This window comes from Bubalus kerabau, chromosome 1, assembly GCF_029407905.1.
Source record: "Bubalus kerabau isolate K-KA32 ecotype Philippines breed swamp buffalo chromosome 1, PCC_UOA_SB_1v2, whole genome shotgun sequence".
Classification (NCBI taxonomy): domain Eukaryota; kingdom Metazoa; phylum Chordata; class Mammalia; order Artiodactyla; family Bovidae; genus Bubalus; species Bubalus kerabau.
Window position 1 is genome coordinate 139821002 of NC_073624.1, and position 21530 is coordinate 139842531.

The window sequence follows — 21530 nt, forward strand, 5'->3', positions numbered from 1 at the left end:
AGTATTATTTTGCCCACAGCAAGGACCAAAAAGATTCAGCTGCAGTTTGCTAAGTATATGAAGAAAACCTGTGTCAGTACTGAGATGAGATTGGTAAGAACCTCTTGATAATCAGAGGGCCCTCTCATTATTGAGCGTTTATATATGCCAAGCCCTGTTATAGGTGTTTCTGTGTTTTTTTAGCATTTAATTTGCATACCCACCCAATTTATAAGTGAGGAAACAGGTTGAGAGAGAGGGTCCCTTCTCTGATGGCAGGGCTGATGTTTGAACTTATGTGTCTGACTGCAAAGCCCATCCTCTTCCCACTGTGCCATGATTTTATTCAGAGTAAATAAAGCCCAGTGAGGCATTCTCTTTCAGTAGGTTTAATGTCCTCCCTGGAATCCATTTTTGCAAATGCTACTTGAATATTTCTACTGCTGGGAGATGGCCAGAGTGGAATTTGGCAATAGCTTTTGGAGTCTGATTACCCAGGGTGGGGGAGGACTAGGGGAGCCCCTTAAGGAAGAGGCCTCCATTTGTGATGGGCCCCTCTTGGGCATCATCTCAAAACCCCAGAATTTCCAAGCCAGTTTGGCCCAGAAACCCAATGCCCTTCCTTGCCTGGCCTAGCTGGGTGCTTAGTCCAGGATAGGAGACTTTCACATAAATAAATGAGAAGATATTATATAGAGTGTGCAAACCACTCCACAAAATCAATTCTGCACCTCTGGCAGCAAAGCTTTTGGCATTAGGACTATTGGAAGAGTTCATAAATAATGCAGGTTGTACTAAATGGCAGGAGGGAGAAACATGGTTTGGTGAAAGTGCTGTTTTGTTGGAGACAAAACATTCAAGAGTCCATTAAAAGCTGGGTAAAGCCCCTCCCCAATGGGATGATGGGCAAGGGGAGGAGCCCCAGGAGTGACTGGGATGAAGGCACTCTTGTACTGACAGAGTGTGCTGCTTCCATAGGAACTGGGGAGCATCCCTGAATGACTTCTACTGGAAGAAGCTCTGGGAGATCCCAGGGACCAAATGGGCTGATAGGGGAAATGATAGAGAAGCAAACTTCAGCTTCATGGGAGAAAGAGCTTTCCAGCAACTAGAGCTGCCCAAAGAGAGAATGGGCCAATGCAGACAGCAGTGAGCTCCCTGTGTTCATAATTATTTAAGGAGAGGCCACACATAGATCTGTTAGGAAGCCTGGAGAAGGAGTTTCTACTGTAAACCCTTGCTTGTGGGTTTAAAGAAGGTGACATTAGCCTCTAAGACCATGTTTGAAAGATCTCCTCCACTTATAGAAGTCTCCTAGGTTATTACTGGGAGTTCTCAAGTATTTCACATATGTTCAAATCAGTCCTCTGATGATTTTTTGAATTGTCTTGCTTTTTAAAAACAGTTATTTATTTTGCTGCATGGGTCTTAGTTGCAGTATTTGGGATCTTTAGTTGGAGCCTGTGAACTCTTAGTGGGATCTAGTTCCCTGACCAGGGATGCAACCCAGAACTTCTGCATTGGGAGCATGGAGTCTTAGCCACTGGACAACCAGGGACATCCCCGTCCTGCTTGTTGCTATCACCTGCCTGTGAGTTCCTTGAGGAAGGCCCCTTACACCCATCACAGCTCCACTCTACCTGTGCAGTTGATTGCCAGATGCTTTATGTACCAAACGCACTATAGTCCCAAAGGAGAAGAAGGCAGTAAGGTGCTAGTAAATGTTTACTCATGGGTTCTCCAGAAGAAAAAAAAAAAAAGAATATTTCTGAGGGATTTCCCTGATAGCTCGGTTGGTAAAGAATCCGCCTGCAATGCAGGAGATCCTGGTTTGATTCCTGGGTTGGGAAGATCTGCTGCAGAAGGGATAGGCTACCCACTCCAGTATTCTCGAGCTTCCCTTGTGGCTCAGCTGGTAAAGAATCTACCTGAAATGTGGGAGACCTGGGTAAATGTTTAGTCACAGGTTCTCCAGAAGAAAAAAAAAGAATGTTTCTGATTTATAGTATTTTCCACTTTCTGTGATATAAATACTGTCATGGATTGGAAGCTACCAACTTGTTATCAACTGGCTTGCAGAATTCCTGAGAAATTAACAGGTGCAGGTCAACACACCGTGAAACACCCTTTCACCACACTTCGAAAGGAAGTTTCCATTTGTTTGTCTTTGTCATTCAGAACCCCTGCTTCTTGTGGCCAGAATGCACTGTGAGAGAAGTCACTAGGTTTCTGCAAGAGGCACCCTTTCCACAGGGGATCAGATCAAAGTTCTGGGGCAGGCTGGAAGATGGTGTGCCTTCCTTACTTCCTCCTCATTCCCATGTCATAATATTTTCCTGGCTCTCAGCACAATTGGAACACAAACTCACCATTTCAGGAGAGACCTTCCCACGTGTTACCTCGTAGATCATCATCCTTCTACCTCAGTTTAAATTTAGCTGCTTCTGCGAAATAGCCAATCATCAGAATTTAATGGAGAGCCTTAAAAGATGTAGAATCCTGTGGTGCTCCTTCCTCCAGAGATTCAGATTTAGTAAATAGGTTATGGAGCCTGGAAATCTGTGATTTACTGAAGTTTCCCTGGATGATTCTCATAAGATACGTATGTAAGTCACCAGGCATCACTGCTTTGGGAAGGAGGTTAGTTAGAGCAGAACCTTTACTAGCCCTTTCAGAAGAGTAAGAGCCATCAAATATGCTTCTGAATCATGATTTTTTTTTAAGTTGAAGTGTAGATGATTTACAATGCTGTGTTAGTTTCTGCTGTACAGCAGAGATTCAATTATAGATGTGTATATTATTTATCATATACTTTTCCATTATGGCTTATTACAGATATTAAATATAGTTCCTTGCCCTGTACAGTAGGGTTACCTGTTTTATATGTAACAGTGTGTGTCTGCTAGTCCTAAACTCCTAGTTTGTCCCTCCCTCCCGCACCTCTTTCTCCGTTGGTAACCATGTTTGTTTTCTATGTCTGTGAATCTGTAAGTCAGTCCATTTGTATCATTTTTCTAGACTTCAAATGTAAGTGATACTGATATTTGTCCTTCTCTGTCTGACTTACGTCACTTAGTATGATAATTCTTAGTGTCATCCATGTTGCTTCAAATGGTATTATTTCATTCTTTTTTTGGCTGAGTACTATTTCATTGTATGTATGTACCAGATCATTTTTATCTATTCATCGGTTGATGGACACTTAGATTGTTTCCATGTCCTGGCTATAGTAAATGGTGCTGCTGTGAACATAGGAGTGATGATACCTTTTCAAATTATAATTTTCTCCAGATATATGCCCAAGAGGAAGATTGCTAGATCATATGGTAACTCTATTTTTGGTTTTCTGAGGAGGCTTCATGCTGTTTTTCATAGTGACTGGATCAGTATACATTCCCTCCAACAGTGTAGGAGGGTTCCCTTTTCTCCACACCGTCTTTAGCATTTGTTATTTGTAGACTTTTTAATGACAGCCATTCTAACTGGTATGAGATGGTACCTCATCATAGTTTTGATTTGCATTTCTCTAATAATTAGAGCTATTGAGCATCTTTTAGTGTGCCTATTGGCCGTCCATATGAACTGTGTGTTTCCAGTGACCATCGCCCAGTGCCGCTTGGCTGTGGTTTGACTCTTCCTCCGGTTCTGCTAACCCTGCCCTCCTACCTCATCCTCTCTCCCCAAGTCTCCTCTGCACCTCGCAGGCCTGCTGCAAAGCTCGTATACTGGGATTCTCCAGGGAGCAGAGGAACGTTCTTCCCGGCCTGGCCAAAGAGAGAATGATCTCAGAAACGGGCAAAGAAAATAGAGCAAAAGAACTAAGCTGGCTGTAGTGGGAAGAGACCGGGGTAAAAGGGAGTCTGAAACATTTCAGAGTCCGAACCCAAAGTGACAACCCCGGGCTACAGAGCCTGGCTATGAGCAAGGAGGATTAGAATAGCAAGGCTGTTTACAGGCAGAAGGCTTAGGCTTAGGGCTTCAGGTGGGGATAACTCATGAGTAGAACCTGGGTAAAACTCTTTAATCATCTGTCTCTTCATCAAAACCTCAGCCCTTCTGCCTCTGATCTGGACCTTCTCTGAACTCCAGCATGTTCTGTGCTCTACACACCAGAGTTGATGACCTAGGATTGCCTTTTAGGTTCACAGTGATTGGTTTACATGATGTCACAGGTCCCTTCCATCCTCCTAATTGCCAAGAAACTTGAGGCTAGAGAAGAGGTTTTTTTTGTATCATCCTTATTTCTCCTAACAAAGTGTCTCCTAAACAGGGGTTACTGGAGAAATACTGTGTCAGCTGGCCTCCTGCCTCTCCAGAGCACAAAGATGCAACCACAGAGCACATGTCTGCCAGACCTGGGGCTCATCTGTTGCCTATACCACCTATACCTGCAGATAAGAGCTCTGGTGAACTTTGGATGACTTCAGGATCCCATTACAGGTTAAACTTTAGCCAGCTAGTGAGGTGGAAAAGAGATGCACATTGCATTCAAAGGCCCCTGGAACTTAACACCAGGTTCTGTGCGCATAGTGATAAGAGGGCTTTGTAGGTGTGAGAGACAATTTGCAGAGGTGGCCTCCAGTGGAAAACAGGAGGGTTATGAGCAGTAGGAGGGAGTCAGGGTAGACAGCTTATGGAAATACCCGAGTGGGACCAAAGAATCTGGAGCACTCAGGAGCTTACGCTAACTTGCTGTGGCCTGGGCTATAACACATTCTCTGGCTCTCAGGATCTCCATGGATAGAATTTTGATTTTATATAGTTGAATCTATCGTTGTTTCTTTTATTTCCTAAAGATTTGAATCAGACTCAAAAATGTCATCTCACTCTCAGGAAATCCACCCACGGTTTTGTATTAGTTCTCTCTAGTTACATTTGCTTTATTTTTACATTGAGATGTCTAAAGTTAAAAATGATGTAGAAGTTTGGATGCTTTTTATTTTTTCTTTGCAAGTGCCTATCCAGGTGTCTCAACACCATGTATTAAAAATTCCAGTCCTGTGAAGTACAGCTTTAATCATAGGACAAATATACTCTGCATGTGTTTATTTCTAGACTTTCTATTCTATTCTATTCTTATGTCTGTTCTTGTGCTGGCATTAACTGTGCTCATCACAAAGCCCCATTAGACATTTTCATATAAATAGGGCTATCCATCTCCTATTTTTTTCTCCTTGTTTTTAGAGCTTTCATTGTGTTTTAGTTGTTTGGGCTGCTATAAGAAAAATACCATAGACTGGGTGACTTATAAACAACAAAAATTTGTTTTTCATAGTTCTGTAGGCTGGAAAGTCTAAAATTAAGGCATCAGCAGATTCTGTGTCTGGTGAGAGCCCACTACCTGGTTCATAGGTGGGTGTCTTTTCTCTGTGTCTTCACAGAAGGAGGGAGGGAATTCACTGAATTTCCTTTTACAAGGGCACTAATATCACTCATGAGGGTTCCACCCTTATGACCTTATCATATCCCAAATGCCCTGCTTCTTAATACCCTCACACTAGGGGTTGGGTTTTAACATATGAATTTAGGGGTGGGACATAAACATCCAATCTATAGCACACGGCTATTGTTATCTATCTCTAAGAACTTTAGAATAAATTTACCTAGCTGTAGTAAATAAGTGGGCTTACCTGGTGATTCAGATGGTAAAGAATTTGCGTGCAATGCGGGAAGACCTGATTTTGATCCTTGGGTTGGGAAGATCCCTTGGAGAAGGAAATGGCTACCCACTCCAGGATTCTTGGGGCATCCTTGGTGGCTCAGATGGTAAAGAATCTGCCTGCAATACAGAAGACCTGGGTTTGATCCCTGGGTTGGGAAGATCCCTTGGAGAAGGGAATGGCTACCCACTCCAGTATTCTTGCCTAGAGAAACCCATGGACAGAGGAGCCTGGTGGGCTACAGTCCATGGGGTCGCAAAGAGTCAGACATGAACAAATGAAGGGTGCAGATGATGTACTGAAGTGAGTTAAAATTCCTGCTCTGGTACTAAATGTGGAAACTTGGTGAATTATCCCAGCTCTCTGGTCTGTTTTCCCATTTGTAAAACAAATAGAAAGGTGTACTGCAGAGTGCTATAAATTGTTGTGAGGACAATTGTTGCCTTAGCCAGTTGGTGATGGGGGGGAGGGTGGGAAAGATAGTTGTGTGCTTGGGGATTATTTAATCATCTCTTCCTGTCTGCAGGTTCTAACCAGGGAGAAAAGAAATAAGCAGCCAGAAGGCAATAATTGTTAGCTATATGGTATCAAGTATGCAATAATCCTGAATTTCAGGGTTTCTTGGTGAAGTTGGAATGGAGACTAATCCAGGGCTTCCTGCTGCTTCTCAAGCCCAAGGCTTTGTCCCTGTTTGAGAGGAGTGCTGGCTTCAGGGAGGGTGGGAGCTGCTCAAACATCCACTGTTGGCAGAGAAGGAAGGCCCTTGAGGGAATGGTGGTCCCCACGCTGTCCCTTGAAGTTCTGGCCCAGATGTTCTGTCGGGCCAGTGAATGGATTCTTGGCCCTTCCTGCACTTCCTCTAGGCCAGGGAGAGAGAGACAGAGCCATTCTGTTGGCCATTGCTCTGTAAGGGAGGAGCCACAGGGGTACAGAGAGGCTCTGGGACTTTTGCTCCAGGATGTCCCCAGCATAGAGAGGGCTGTGAAAACTGCTGAAACAAAAATGGTTCTGCCTGTGGCGATGAAAAGAACAAATAGACTATTATGAAGAGCTTGGGCTTAAAGTATTTGCAAGTCTGGTTGTTGGGTGGCTCCAGGAAAGTTGTTGGATGAATACCCTTCCCAACGCCTTTCTCTGTGTCCATCCACCTTGAATGCTATGAGTATCACTTCCTGTTGAAGTTTGTGAAAGCCAAGGGCAGAACAGCTGGAGCTTTATAGTGCCAGATGCCCAAGAATACATAATGAGTTAGTGACTTTGGTAGAAGAAAACAGGATGTCTGTTTCTGGAAAGGTTACCTTAGGAGATGGAGGAATTTTTCTTCCCCAACACTCCTGGTCTCCCTGTTGGTCTCTTTTTTTTTTTTTTTTTGCCTCTGCTCTGTGTTATACAGGATCCTCGTTTCCCTACCAGGGACCGAACCTGTGCCCTGTGGAAGCACAGAGTCTTAACCACTGGACCATCCATGATGTGTGTAATTACAGAACTTCCAGGGTGAATTCTTTTCAACCATAAGCTGAGATGGTTGCTTCTAGTTATTGAACGAGCCCGTTGGGCCTCCTTGAAGATGACTATACAAATGGATAGGAGCTCAAAGAGGTTTATGTGGTGGGACTTCAAAGGAGCAAGAGGGCTGCTTCTTGATGCTTTATGGTCCTTTGGGGCAGGTTCTTGAATTGAGGAGTGAGTCGAGTAGATAACTGGGGAAAGAGTATCTGATGGCTGAGTGAATAGCATGTACAAAGACCACAGGACAAGAACACAGCCAAGTAAAGTCTCTTCAAGAAGACCTATTTGAAAACTAATAAGAACCTTCTAGGAGAAGGCAATGGCACCCCACTCCAGTACTCTTGCCTGCAAAATCCCATGGATGGAGGAGCCTGGTAGGCTGCAGTCCACGAGGTCACTGAGGGTCGGACACGACTGAGCGACTTCACTTTCACTTTTCACTTTCCTGCATTGGCGAAGGAAATGGCAACCCACTCCAGTGTTCTTGCCTGGAGAATCCCAGGGACGGCGGAGCCTGGTGGGCTGCTGTCTATGGGGTTGCACGGAGTCGGACACGACTGAAGTGACTTAGCAGCTTAGCAGCAAGAACCTTCTATCACAGGCAACTCTGCTCAATACTCTGTAATGACCTATATGGGAAAACAATGTAAAGAGTAGATACATGTATATGTAAAACTAACAAAACATTGTAAATAAACTATACTACAATAAAAATTAATTTAAAGAGAAGAAGGCATGTTGTGCTGAAACACAATAGGCAAGGGGAGAAGAGGCAGGAAGGGAGTCAGGACACATCAAATGGATGGTGCTTCTCAACCCCCATGCGCATCAGAATTCCCAGGATGCCTTTAAAGCAGACATTCTGGCACCATTGTTTTGGTAGTTTGAATTGACTTTTATTTACTTACTGTTTAGATTTTTTGTCATGGACTGTTTTGAAGTCTTTATTGAATTTGTTACAATATTGCTTCTGTTTCTTAGGTTTTGGTTCTTTGGCTGCAAGGCATGTGGGAACCTAGCTCCCTGACCAGAGATGGAATCTGTACTGCCTGCATTGGAAGGTGAGGTCTTAACCAATGGACTACCAGGGAAGTCCCCTGAATTGACTTTTAGACTCTTTGGTTCCTCCACCGTTAAGAATATCATTGTTGCTGTTATTGTTTGTGAAGGAATATTTGTTTTTTGAACTTTTACTGAACCAAAGATCATAGCTCAAGAAGTTCAGGCTCTCTCTGAAGAGGTTGCGTGAGATTAATGAGAGGACATGCCCTTCAAAGAGGTTGTTTCTTTCCTGGGAGATCCAATAGGAAAATAGCGGGGCCTCCTTTTGGTCAATAATTTTAGGACAGTTGAAGCTGCTGAAATACAGTAGCTGCTTCTCTTGGGGAGGTAACCATCTTTTTTTCTTTTCCTTAAATTTTATTGAAGTATAGTTGATTTACAATGTTGTATTCATTTCTTTTGTACAGCAAAGTGACTCACACACACACACACACACACATGCACACACACACACCTTGTTGTTTAGCCACAAAGTCATGTCTAACTCTTTTGTGACCCCATGGGCTATAGCCTGCCAGGCTCCTCTGTCCTTGGGATTTCCCAGGCAAGAATACAGAAGTGGGTTGTCATTTATATATGAATGTGTGTGTATGTATATATATACATATTCTTTTTCATATTCTTTTCCATTATGGTTTGTCAAAGAATATTGAATATAGTTCCCTGTACTATATTGTAGGATGTTGTTATTTATACAACTTATATATCTAGTTTGCAACTGCTAATCCCAGGCTCCCAGTCCTTCCCTCCCCTACCAAACCTCCTCTTTGGCAACCTCAAATCTGTTCTCTATATTTGTGGTCTGTTTTTGTTTCATAGATGTGTTGATTTGTGTTATATTTTAGATTCACATACAAGTGTTAGCATATGGTATTTGTCTTTCTGATTTACTTTGCTTAGTATGATAATCTCTAGTTGCATCCATGTTGCTGCAAATGGCATTATTTCATTATTATGGCTGAGTAATATTCCATTTTATATATATGTATAATGGAATTTTGCGCCAATATATATAATGGAATATGTCACATTTTCTTTATTCATCTGTCAGCAGACATTTAGGTTGTTTCCTTGTCTTGGCTGTTGTGAATAGTACTGCTATGAACATAGGGGTACAAGTATCTTTTTAAATCTTAGTTTTGTCTGAATATATGCCCAAGAGTGGGGTTACTGAATCACATGGCAACTCTATGTTGGGGGAGGTAACCATTTTAATGACCAAAAGTTTGGGTGAGGCAAGTGGAATTCGTGTGGGTTATGTGAACGTGAGTTAGTGTAGGAACTGGGCAAGGAAGTTCAGAGACTGATCCAGACAGTAGTTTTTCAAGTTTTTCAAAGAAGATGTGAAATAATAAAGCAAGCAGTGGCAGAGCTTTTCTTCCTTGCTCTCAGCCCTGACTCTACCTCCTCTGGATATGGAGTATCCTTTATGTCTCTCAATCTCCTTTTTCTCTCTCCTCCAATCAAAGGCCAACTCTGGAAAACCAGTGAACTCTCAGCTATCATGGCAGAAGACAGAACAGTACTTCACATTCCTCATGTTCTTCTTACAAGTTTCCTTGACATGTCTCCCATTGAGTGGTAACATCTGTGTCCTCTCCTGAACTTGCATGGATCTTTTTGGCTGCCTCAAACAATAGAATATAGTAGAAGTGATACCATGTGAGTCCTGACACTAGATGAAAAATATACGATGTAGGGGGACTTCCCTGGTGGTCCAGTGGTTAAGACTCCCAGTATAAGGGATGTTCCATGCCTGGTCAGAGAACTAACATCATGCATGCCATGAGAAATGGACAAAAAATAAGAACCTCCCTCCCCTCAAACCAAAAAACCAATATATATATATTGGTTTTTTGGTTTGGTTCTGCTTTTTTCTTTGGGGACACTCAGTCTTAGAATCCAGCTGCTATGCTATAAGAAAGCTTAAATAGGTCTGTGCAGAGAGACCAGATGGAGAGACTCTATAGAGGTGTAGTCGACAGCTGGCCGAGGTCTCCTCTAAGAACCAGGATTAACCACCAAATACGTGAGAGTAGACACTTGTAGGTAATTTCAACCCCAAGCCATTTAGTAGCCCCTAACCTCCAATTCTTGAACACTCCAGTGTTCTTGCCTGGAGAATCCCATGGACGGAGAAGCCTGGTAGGCTGCAGTCCATGGGGTCACACAAAGTCGGACATGACTGAAGCGATTTAGTAGTAGTAGTAATAACCTCCAATTCTTGGTTACAGCCCAAAAATTGGGAAATAGAGATAAGCATGCTCTCTGGTAGTCTCTCTGAATTTCTGATTGATTTATTTTGGCTCTCTACTCCAATAATACCTCCCTGGAGAGGACTTCCCTCACTACCTTTGTCTAAAATGGTATTTTTTTGATTATTTTTCTATCCTCTTTCTTTTTCCTTCATAGCAGTTATCTGATAAAATATATATATGGTTGCTTTTCTATGCTTCCCATATTGGAATGTAAACTCCATAATGATAGGGACACTGGTTCTTGGAAAAGATAGTGCACATATTGCATATCTGTGCAATAATTATTTGTGAAATGAATAAAACTTGACAATTATTACCACCAGTTCATTCTTCCAGAATCATGTCAGACATGATATGTTAAACTATCCCAGCACTCTTTGCCCTAGAGCCTATATTATGCCGTGGAGTAACTCACAACATAATCATGCCTTACTAGGTACAATTTTGGCATGTTTATTCTTACTGTTGTTATTATTTGGGTGTGTGGAGAAGGAAATGGCAACCCACTCCAGTGTTCTTGCCTGGAGAATCCCAGGGACGGGGGAGCCTGATGGGCTGCCGTCTATGGGGTCGCACAGAGTCAGACATGACTGAAGTGACTTAGCAGCAGCAGCAGCAGCAACCAGATATTAGGTGCGTCCCTGGGTCATAGACTAACAGGCTCATACTATTTTTGGCACATGGTAGAAGTACAAAAAGTCCTTGATTTGTGATAAGCTTTAGATCGACGCTTTGGCAAGGTTGCTGTTGTTCAGTTGCTCAGTCACGTCCCACTCTTTGTGATACCATGGACTGCAGCACGCAGGCATCCCTGTCTTTTACCATCTCTGGAGCTTGCTCAAACCCATGTCCTTTGAGTCAGTCATGCCATCCAACCATCTCATGCTCTGTCATCCCCTTCTTCTCCTGCCTTCAATCTTGCCCAGCATCATGGTCTTTTCCAGTGAGTCAACTCTTCGCATCAGGTAGCCAAAGTATTGGAGATTCAGCCTCAGTATCAGTCCTTCCAATGAATATTCAGGACTGATTTTCTTCAAGATTGACTTATTTGATCTCCTTTCAGGTCCAGGGACTCTCAAGAACCTTCTCCAGCACCCCAGTTCAAAAGCATCAATTCTTCAGTGCTCAGCCTTCTTTATGGTCCAACTCTCACATCCATACACGACTGCTGGAAAAAGCATATTTTTGACTATATGGATCTTTGTTGGCAAAGTAATGCCTCTGCTTTTTAATATGCTATCTAGGCTGGTCATAGCTTTTCTTACAAGGAGCAAGCGTCTTTTAATTTCGTGGCTGCAGTCACCATCTGCAGTGATTTTGGAGCCCAAGAAAATAGTTTCTCACTGTTTCCCCATCCATTTGCCATGAAGTGATGAGACTGGATGCCATGATCTTAGTTTTCTGAATGTTGAGATGTAAGCCAACTTTTTCACTCTCTTCTTTTACTTTCATCAAGAGGCTCTTTAGTTCTGCTTCACTTTCTTCCATAATGGTGATATCATCTGCATATCTGAGGTTATTGATATTTCTCCTGGCAATCTTGATTCCAGCTTGTGCTTCATCCAGCCCAGCATTTCACATGAGTGAGCCTGGCAGGCTACTGTCCATAGGGTTGCAAAGAGTTGGATAAGACTGAGTGACTAAGCACAGCACAGCACTCTGCGTATAAGTTAAATAATCAGGGTGACAATATACAGCTTTGATGTAATCCTTTCCCAATTTTGACCCAGTCTGTTGTTTGATGTCCAATTCTAACTGTTGCTTCTTGACCTGCATATAGTTTTGTCAGGAGGCAGCTAAGGTGGTCTGGTAGTCCCATCTCTTTAAGAATTTTCCACAGTTTGTTGTGATCCACACAGTCAAAGGCTTTAGCATAGTCAATGAAGCAGAAGTCAATGTTTTTCTGGAATTCTCTTGCTTTTTCTATGATCTGACAGATGTTGGAAATTTGATCTCTGGTTCCTCTGCCTTTTCTAAATCCAGCTTGTACATATGAAAGTTCTTGGCATACATGCTGTTGAAGCTTAATTTGGAGAATTTTGTGCATGACCTTGCTAGCATGTAAAATGAGTGCAATTGTGTGGTAGTTTGAACATTCTTTGCCATTTTCCTTCTTTGGGATTATAATGAAAACTGACCTTTTCCAGTCCTGCGGCCACTGTTGAGTTTTCTAAATTTGCTGGCATATTGAGTGCAGCATGTTCACAGCATCATCTTATTGGATTTGAAACAGCTCAGCTGGAATTCCATCACTTCCACTAGCTTTGTTCATAGTGATGCTTCTTTAGACCTACTTGACTTTGCACTCTATGATATCTGTCTCTAGGTGAGTGATCACACTATCATGGTTATCTGGGTCATTGAAATTTTTTTTTGTATAGTTTTGTGTATTCTTGTCACCTCTTCTTAATATCTTCTGCTTCTGTTAGGTCCATACCATTTCTGTCCTTTATCGAGCCCATCTTTGCATGAAATGTTCCCTTGGTATCTCTAATTTTCTTGAAGAGATCTTTAGTCTTTCCCATTCTATTGTTTCCCTCAATTTCTTTGCATTGTTCACTTAGGAATGCTTTATTATCTCTCTTTGCTATTCTTTGGAACTCTGCATTCAGATGAGCATATCTTTCCTTTTCTCCTTTGCCTTTGACTTCTCTTCTTTTCTCAGCTATTTGTAAGGCCTCTTCAGACGATCATTTTGCCTTTTTGCATTTCTCTTTCTTGGGGGTGGTCTTGATTACTGCCTCCTGTACAATGTTACTAACCTCCATTCATAGTTCTTCAGGCACTCCGTCTATCAGATATAATCCTTTGAATCTATCTGTCACTTCCACTGTATAATCATTAGGGATTTGATTTAGGTCATACCTGAATGGTCTAGCAGTTTTCCCTACTTTCTTCAAGTTAAGTCTGAATTTTGCAATAAGGAGTTCATGATCTGAGTCACAGTGTGCTCCCAATCTTATTTTCACTGACTACAGAGCTTCTCCATCTTTGACTGTGAAGAATATAATCAATCTCAATTAGGTATTGACAATCTGGTGATATCATGTGTAGAGTCATCTCTTGTGTTGTTGGAAGAGGGTGTTTGCTATGACCAGTGTGTCCTCTTGGCAAAACATGTTAGCCTTTGCCCTGCTTCATTTTGTACTCCAAGTCCAAAATTGCCTGTTACTCCATGGATCTCTTGACTTCCTACTTTTGCATTCCAGTTCCCTATGATGAAAAGGGTATCTTTTTGGGGTGTTAGTTCCAGAAGTTTTTGTAGGTCTTCATAAAACTGTTCAACTTCAGCTTCTTTGGCATTAGTGGCTGGGGCATAGACTTGGATTACTGTGATGTTGAATGGTTTGCCTTGGAAGCAAACTGAGATCATTCTGTCATTTTTTAGATTATACCCAAGTACTGCATTCCGTACTCTTTTGTTGTACAAGAGTCAACTCTTTTGTTGACTATGAGGGCTACTCCTTTTCTTCTAAGGGATTCTTGCTCACAGTAGTAGGTATAATGGTCATCCGAATTAAATCCACCCATATCCATCCATTTTAGCTCACTGATTCCTAAAATATCAATGTTCACTTTTGCTATCTTCTGTTTAACCACTTCCAATTTACATTCATTCATGGACCTAGCATTCCAGATTCCTGTGCAATATTGTTCTTTACAGCATTTGTCTTTACTTTCACCACCAGATACATCCATAACTGGGTGTTGTTTCTGCTTTGGTTCAGCCATTTCATTTCATCTGGAGCTATGTCTCTGCTCTTCTCCAGTAGCATATTGGGCACCTACTGACCTGAGAGTTCATCCTTCAGTGTCCTATCTTTTTGCCTTTTCATACTGTTCATGGGGTTCTCAAGGCAAGAACGCCGAAGTGCTTGGCCATTTCCTTCTCCAGTGGTCCACGTTTTGTCAGAACTCTACACCATGACCAATTCATCTTGGGTGGCCCTACACAGCATGGCTCATAATTTCATTGAGTCAGACAAGGCAATCAAGATGGTGGAGTAGCAGGACGTGTGCTCATCTTCTCTTGCCAGTGTCCGGGAGTCTCCGGTGGAGGTGTGTGTCGACGGTGGACTTCCACAGGGTCAGGGACACTGACTGCAATAGTCCTAGGAGGCGTGGTATGCTGGCAGGGTAGAAGGAGGACTAAATCAACATATAATCACAAGGCTTTCCAAGATAAGGTGTGGATGATTTGCACCGTATCAGTTGAAGATATTAAGAACAGAAATGGTACGGACCTAACAGAAGCACAAGATATTAAGAAGAGGTGGCAAGGATACACAGAAGAACTATGCAAAAAAGATCTCAAAAAACCATGATGGTGTGATCACTCACCTAGAGCCAGACATCCTGGAATGTGAAGGCAAGTGGGCCTTAGGAAGCATCATTACAAACAAAGCTAGTGGAGGGGATGGAATTCCAGTGGAGCTATTTCAAATCCTAAAAGATGATGCTGTGAACATTCTGCACTCAATATGCCAGCAAATTTGGAAAACTCAGCAGTGGCCACAGGACTGGAAAAGGTCAGTTTTCATTCCAATCCCAAAGAAAGGCAATGCCAAAGAATACTCAAACTACTGCACAATTGCACTCATCTCACATGCTAGCAGAATAATGCTCAAAATTCTCCGAGCCAGGCTTCAACAGTACATGAATCGTGAACTTCCAGATGTTCAAGCTGGATTTAGAAAAGGCAGAGGAACCAGAAATGAAATTGCCAACATCCACTGGATCATCAAAAAAGTACGAGAGTCCCAGAGAAACATCTACTTCTGTTTTATTGACTATGCCAAAGCCTTTGACTTTGTGGATCACAAAAAAACTATGGAAAATTCTTCAAGACATGGGAATACCAGACCACCATTTTTCTAGCTGCTCCTGAGAAATCTGCATGCAGGTCAAGAAGCAACAGTTAGAACTGGACATGGAACAACAGACTGGTTCCAAATTGGGAAAGGAGTATGTCAAGGCTGTATATTGTCACCCTGCTTATTTAACTTATATACAGAGTACATCATGCGGAATGCCAGGCTGGATGAAGTACAAGTTGAAATCAAGATAGCTGGGAGAAATATCAATAACCTCAGATATGCAGATGACACCATCCTTATGGCAGAAAGCGAAGAATTAAAGAGCCTCTTGATGAAAGTGAAAGAGGAGAGTGAAAAAGTTGGCTTAAAACTCATCATTCAGACGGATGGCATCTGGTCCCATCACTTCATGGCAAATAGATGGGGAAACAATGGAAACAGTGTCAGACTTTATTTTTGGGGGCTCCAAAATCACTGCAGATGGTGACTGCAGCCATGAAATTAAAAGACGGTTGCTCTTGGAAGAAAAGTTATGACCAACCTAGACAGCATATTCAAAAGCAGAGACATTACTTTGCCAACAAAGGTCCGTCTAGTCAAAACTATAGTTTTTCTAGTAGTCATGTATGGATGTGAGAGTTGGACTGTAAAGAAAGCAGAGTTCCGAAGAATTGATGCTTTTGAACTGTGGTGTTAGAGAAGACTCTTGAGAGTCCCTTGGACTGCAAGGAGATCCAACTAGTCCATCCTAAAGGAAATCAGTCCTGAATAATTCATTGGAAGGACTGATGTTGAAGCTGAAACTCCAATACTTTGGCCACCTGATGCTAAGAGCTGACTCAGTTAAAAGACCCTGATGCTGGGAAAGATTGAAGGCAGGAGGAGAAGGGGATGACAGAGGATGAGATGATTGGATGGCATCACCGACTCAATGCAAATGAATTTGAGTAAACTCTGGGAGCTTGTGATGGACAGAGAGGCCTGGCATGCTGCAGTCCATGGGGTACAAGGAATCGGACATGACTGATAGATTGAACTGAACTGAACTGAGCTGATCTGTGCAGGAATAGGAAAGCCAACTCTGAGGTGTTTTTTATACTGCAGGGTGTACCAGGCTGAGAGTGGGATGTCTGAATCCGGGCCTCTGCTTGACTTCTTAGATTCCTGCTTCCTACTCTCTCCAGTGTTAGTCTAACCTAAGGGCACTTCCTAAATAAATCACTCACCTGTAAATCTCCATCTCAGTGTTGGCTTCTGGGGAACCCATTACCTTTCCCATAAGAGAATGTTGTGAGAATTGAATGAGGTAAATGCATGTAAAGCACTTATTGTTTGGTCACAATATATACTGCTGCTGCTAAGTCGCTTCAGTCGTGTCCGACTCTGTGCGACCCCACGGAATGCAGCCCATCAGGCTTCCTGTCCCTGGGATTCTCAGGCAAGACTAAAACATGTTAAATAGTATTATTATGGTTCTCACATCAGTGTTTTGGACTCTGATAGATTGGTGCCGAGCTTAGGACATCAATTCAGTGGTTTGAGCACAGTAGGAAACACTGAATAAGACTGAAAGAGTGTGTCTTAGCCTCCCAAGGCCCCACCACCCGGGCTTCCTGTGCAAATGTAGGCTAAATGGGAGCAAGGGTAATCAGTAGTACAGAATTTGCTGAGGAGAGAGTCCACCTTATTATTATTTTGTAAAAGATTAGTAAGGCTAAGGGCTGGAAATTTCAAATGCTTGACCATTTACTATGACTATCTACTTTAAAAGAATTCTTTCCAAGATATAAATTGAATGATACCTTAGTAGTGGTGGTCATGAGGTCCCAGCATCCCAGTGTGGGTGAGACTGGTGGAGAAATCATAGTGGTCTGAATACTCTTCAACTTATGAATTAGGCAGTGTTGCTCAGTGATTCACCACCCAGAGTGAAAAACTAAGTTTTATATTCATGTTCATATGATTCTATAGAATTCAAGAGTCATAAAGAATCTGAAAGTCTCAGAGACTCTGAACAAAATCTGTAGAATTTGTACTGGTAAGTTACTTTTTCTTTAGACTCCATATGTGGAATAAAATTAGAAGGCAACCGTCTATGCAAATCCACAAGCTCTCTAGGAATTTATTTACTTACTTTTTTTTTTTTTGAGTAGAGAAAAGTTTATTGCCGGGCCAAGCAAGTAGAATGAGTGGGTTGTGCTCGAAACCCCCAAACTCTCCAGACATACAGAGGTTTTGGAGGAAAGCCTTTTTTAATCTCTAGGTATATTTTTTTAAATTCCAGGGGCTTTTGAGAAGTTGTCTTGTCCTTTTGCCTTTCAAGAGGGTCTGATGACACAAAATGCCAAGGCCAGATGGGATTGACTAACTCATTCTGACATCTGACAACTTTCACCATCAGGAAAACCTCAGGTGGCTTCTCAGGTGGTTGGGGAGGTAAGCTCAGTTTTTCTTTCAAAAGACAGCCAGTCTCTGGGCTGCAACAGAGGCTTTCTGATTCTTTATGATTCTTGAATTCTGCAGAATCATATCAACTTAGTTCTGGAGCGGGGAAGGACTTTTATCTTTGACTCCAATGTTCCTACACATGTCCCTCACCTCAGAAGACCTTGATTCTGTATGTCTGGAGCCAAATTGGGAATCTGGTTTTGGATATTGACCTCAGGGCACATGCAAAGAGGTCCACTGTGGTGCCTGGGAATGGAATTTGTTGTGGTCCTGTTGCCAGTGGAATGGGAGAGTGAAATGTGATGGATGCTGTAGAACACTGAGTAGCCACGGGAAGCAGAGGGCTGATGCACACATTACCACGTGGCGAGGTTTCCAAAACAGTGTGGAGTCTGAGAAGCAGAAAGAATGGAATTTATTAGGTAACACCATTTGTGTTAATAATCACACCCATGAAACAACACTCTGTATAAGGACATCTGCACTTTCAAAGACATATATCAAACATATTATGGGAGTGGATATTATGGAAGAAATGAAAGAAATTATGGAAAATAAAGAAGAGATTGCTGAAGATGATAATGCCAAGTACTGAAAAACACTGAGGAGTCTGGTTAAGTAGACTCCTTCTTAAGTCCTTCTTAACCTTTCCAAGCTTCAGGAAAAATTTAAAAAATGATTGAGAGCAATAAATAGGATAAAGCTTGATGTCAATCAGAGGCTCAGTCAAGTTTCACCTTAGGCTGAAAAGTGGAAGGTAGTTGCACAGTTGTGTCTAATTCTTTGCCATCCCATGGACTGTAGCCTGCCTGGCTCCTCTGTCCATGGAATTCTCCAGGCAAGAGTACTGGAGTGGGTTGCTATTTCCTTCAGACCTAATCTTCCAGGCCTAGGGATTGAACCCAGGTCTCTTGCATTGCAGGCAGATTCTTTACCAACTGAGCCATTAGGGAAGTCACCTTAGGGTGGTCTAGCCCTTATTCCATGGAGAGAAGGGTAGAATGGTGGGGACAATGTCTTCTTGGAAAGAGCTATATTCTTCCCTATCCTCCCACCACCTGCTTTTTCTCTTGCCATGACTCTTATTTTATAATTCTTTCATCACCGTCATGGAGCACTAAGCAGCAAAGTTGGCCCATGGTTTAAGAGAAATGCAGGAAAAGACATCTTTGTTCCATTTTGTAACTTGCAGAGTTGTCCTTTCTCTTGGATTTCTTGCCTGGGTATTTGATATGCTGAGTACTAAGTGATAACTACGTGCCAGGCACTGTGCCAAGTGCTTTACCTAAGTCATCTCATGTAATCTGCACCAAAAACTCAATGAAATCCATTTCCCCCTTTTTTAGACAACTACAGCTTAGAGAGGTTGTGTGTCTCTTCACACAACAGTTGTTCTTAACATTCCATAGGTATTATCCCTCCAACTGGGACTATTATGAATTATTGAATCAAAAGGATGTTTATTTTTATCAGATTGGGAGGGAATAAAAAAATGCCCAAACTTTGGTTGGCATCCATGCAAAGGGATATGAATCAAGTTCTTTCTCATTGATTGCCTGTAAGTAACATCTAAGCATTCTTGTCTTTGGGTCTGAGAATGTATTCAGACTGAAAGAATTTACCTCCACTTTCCATGGGGCCACATATGGGAATCAGCCGTTTCATCTACATTCTACTGGAAATACATGTCACTAAGATGTTCCGTTCCTGGCGCAGCAGGAGTGAGCTGCTGGCAAGTCACTTCTTGTCTCCTAATGTTGTTTCTAACACTTTCATGTCTGTGCATGCACAACTTATGATTGATTTGTTTCTACCCAAGAGTTATCTGCTCCCAAATTATTTCCATATTTTATAGACTATAGTCTGTAGAAGTCTAACTGATGAGGCACCTGCACATGAACCCAGTGAAAAATCTTGCATCTAAATGGCTTAAGTAAAAATATCCAGCTCAAAGGCACTAGCAGCACAGGGTAAGATTTACAAATGCAGCTAAAAGGAGAAACATGGCTTCTCCTTTGACAGGTCAGCAGGGTTGACATGCCAATGCATTTCCATGGTGCATACATCATCTACCTCCCAACTGGAAATTCAGTACAGCAAAGTGTGTACCTGAAAATAAATTAAATCATGAGATATTGAATAATTTCATAAATTAGCACTTTGGAAGAAAGAGGTACATTCGAAGCTCATAATGCTTAATTCAGCTTCCAGGGATCTGATCAGTTCTTCTCTCTTTATTTTTTAAAATTATCTTTAGCCTTTTTTCCCTTTATGTTGCTTCTTGATTCAGTTCAGTTCAGTTCAGTTGCTCAGTCGTGTCTGACTCTTTGCGACCCCATGAATCGCAGCACACCAGGCCTCCCTGTCCATCACCAACTCCCGGAGTTCACTCAGACTCATGTCCATCGAGTCAGGGATGCCATCCAGCCATCTCATCCTCTGGCGTTCCCTTCTCCTCCTGCTCCCAATCCCTCCCAGCATCAGAGTCTTTTCCAATGAGTCAACTCTTCGCATGAGGTGGCCAAAGTACTGGAGTTTCAGCTTTAGCATCAGTCCTTCCAAAGAAATCCCAGGGCTGATCTCCTTCAGAATGGTCTGCTTCTTGATTACTTATACACAAACAACACAGATACATTCTCCCTGGCTAACTTTTAACTCTACATCTTTTATGTAATAGTTACATTCCTCTAGAAAAGAGGAATTATTGCTACTTGCCCCCTAGCATCCAATTAAAGACACAGCATATGTATTTCTCTAAGAAAAAGCCTGATAAATCAGCTTGCAGAAAAGGATTCATTTCAGAAATACTGCACTTTCCCAAATTACTTTCAGAAATACTGCACTTTTCCAAATACTGTACATTTACAAATTCAGAATTCACTTTGTTCTTTTCCCTCTGACTAGAATTTATTCTGCTTAGCCAATGTCACAATGATGAAAAACTGAACTTTGACAACTGATATAACCATACAATGGAAGCAAATGGGAAAAAAATCTTAGGAGCATAGAATTCTTGCTTGTGAATGTCTACAATACTTAAGTTACTGCTAAACCAGTAAAATTTGTGGTTCCTGGAATGCTTATACAGGTTTGCTGAAATCCTTAATGGTTTGCCAGAAACTTAGACCAAGACTTTCTAGAGGAAAGACCTCACTGGCATGTATTAGATAAAAGGTGCCTGGTCTGGCCCACCCACCTTTAAAAGGGTGTGCAAATGTATCGGAAACTGTCTTCTTCATGCAGTTATGTTTTATAGTTGTTAACTCCTTTCCATAGAGTCATGGGGCATTTGCTACTCAGAAAATCCGCCTTGAGACCTCATTGGAGACCCTTCTTCCTTCTGAGCTTGGGCAAATATACTACCTAGAAGCTCAGAGATTAATTATAAATTTTTCTAAAGGCTTTCTCAGATCTGCTTCTGAAGAAGACTGTTCTTCATGAACCCACCAATGCAAACTTTGACTTAATTGCTGGTAGACTCGCCCAAAATCAGATTAAAACAAGTCCATTAGGCTAGAGACATTATTTTTGTTTCTTTCCAAAACTGTACCATGTCTAATGACATAACCATATTAGCCCAAATCAAAGAGCCAGACCCCTCATATACATCATGGTATTACAATCTGCTGGCAATACTAAAGACAAAGATGACAGTCATTCAAGCTGCTTTGTTCTTGAAGCACACATACCCTATGACCCAGCACCCTTAAAGCTTTGACAGTTCTTTTAAAAAGCAGTGACACACACAATATGTCGGTACACACACACAATACACACACAATAATGACGGTAGTCCT

At 42.0% G+C, this 21530-nt stretch overlaps 1 long non-coding RNA gene across 1 annotated transcript; it reads left to right on the forward strand.

Moving 5' to 3' along the window:
- The first annotated feature begins 2442 nt into the window (after positions 1-2442).
- LOC129659008 (uncharacterized) lies at positions 2443-17946 on the forward strand. The gene is made up of 4 exons (XR_008717732.1): positions 2443-2585; positions 8130-8209; positions 17570-17721; positions 17809-17946. It is a non-coding gene; the product is annotated as an uncharacterized LOC129659008 (long non-coding RNA).
- Positions 17947-21530: the final 3584 nt, after the last annotated feature.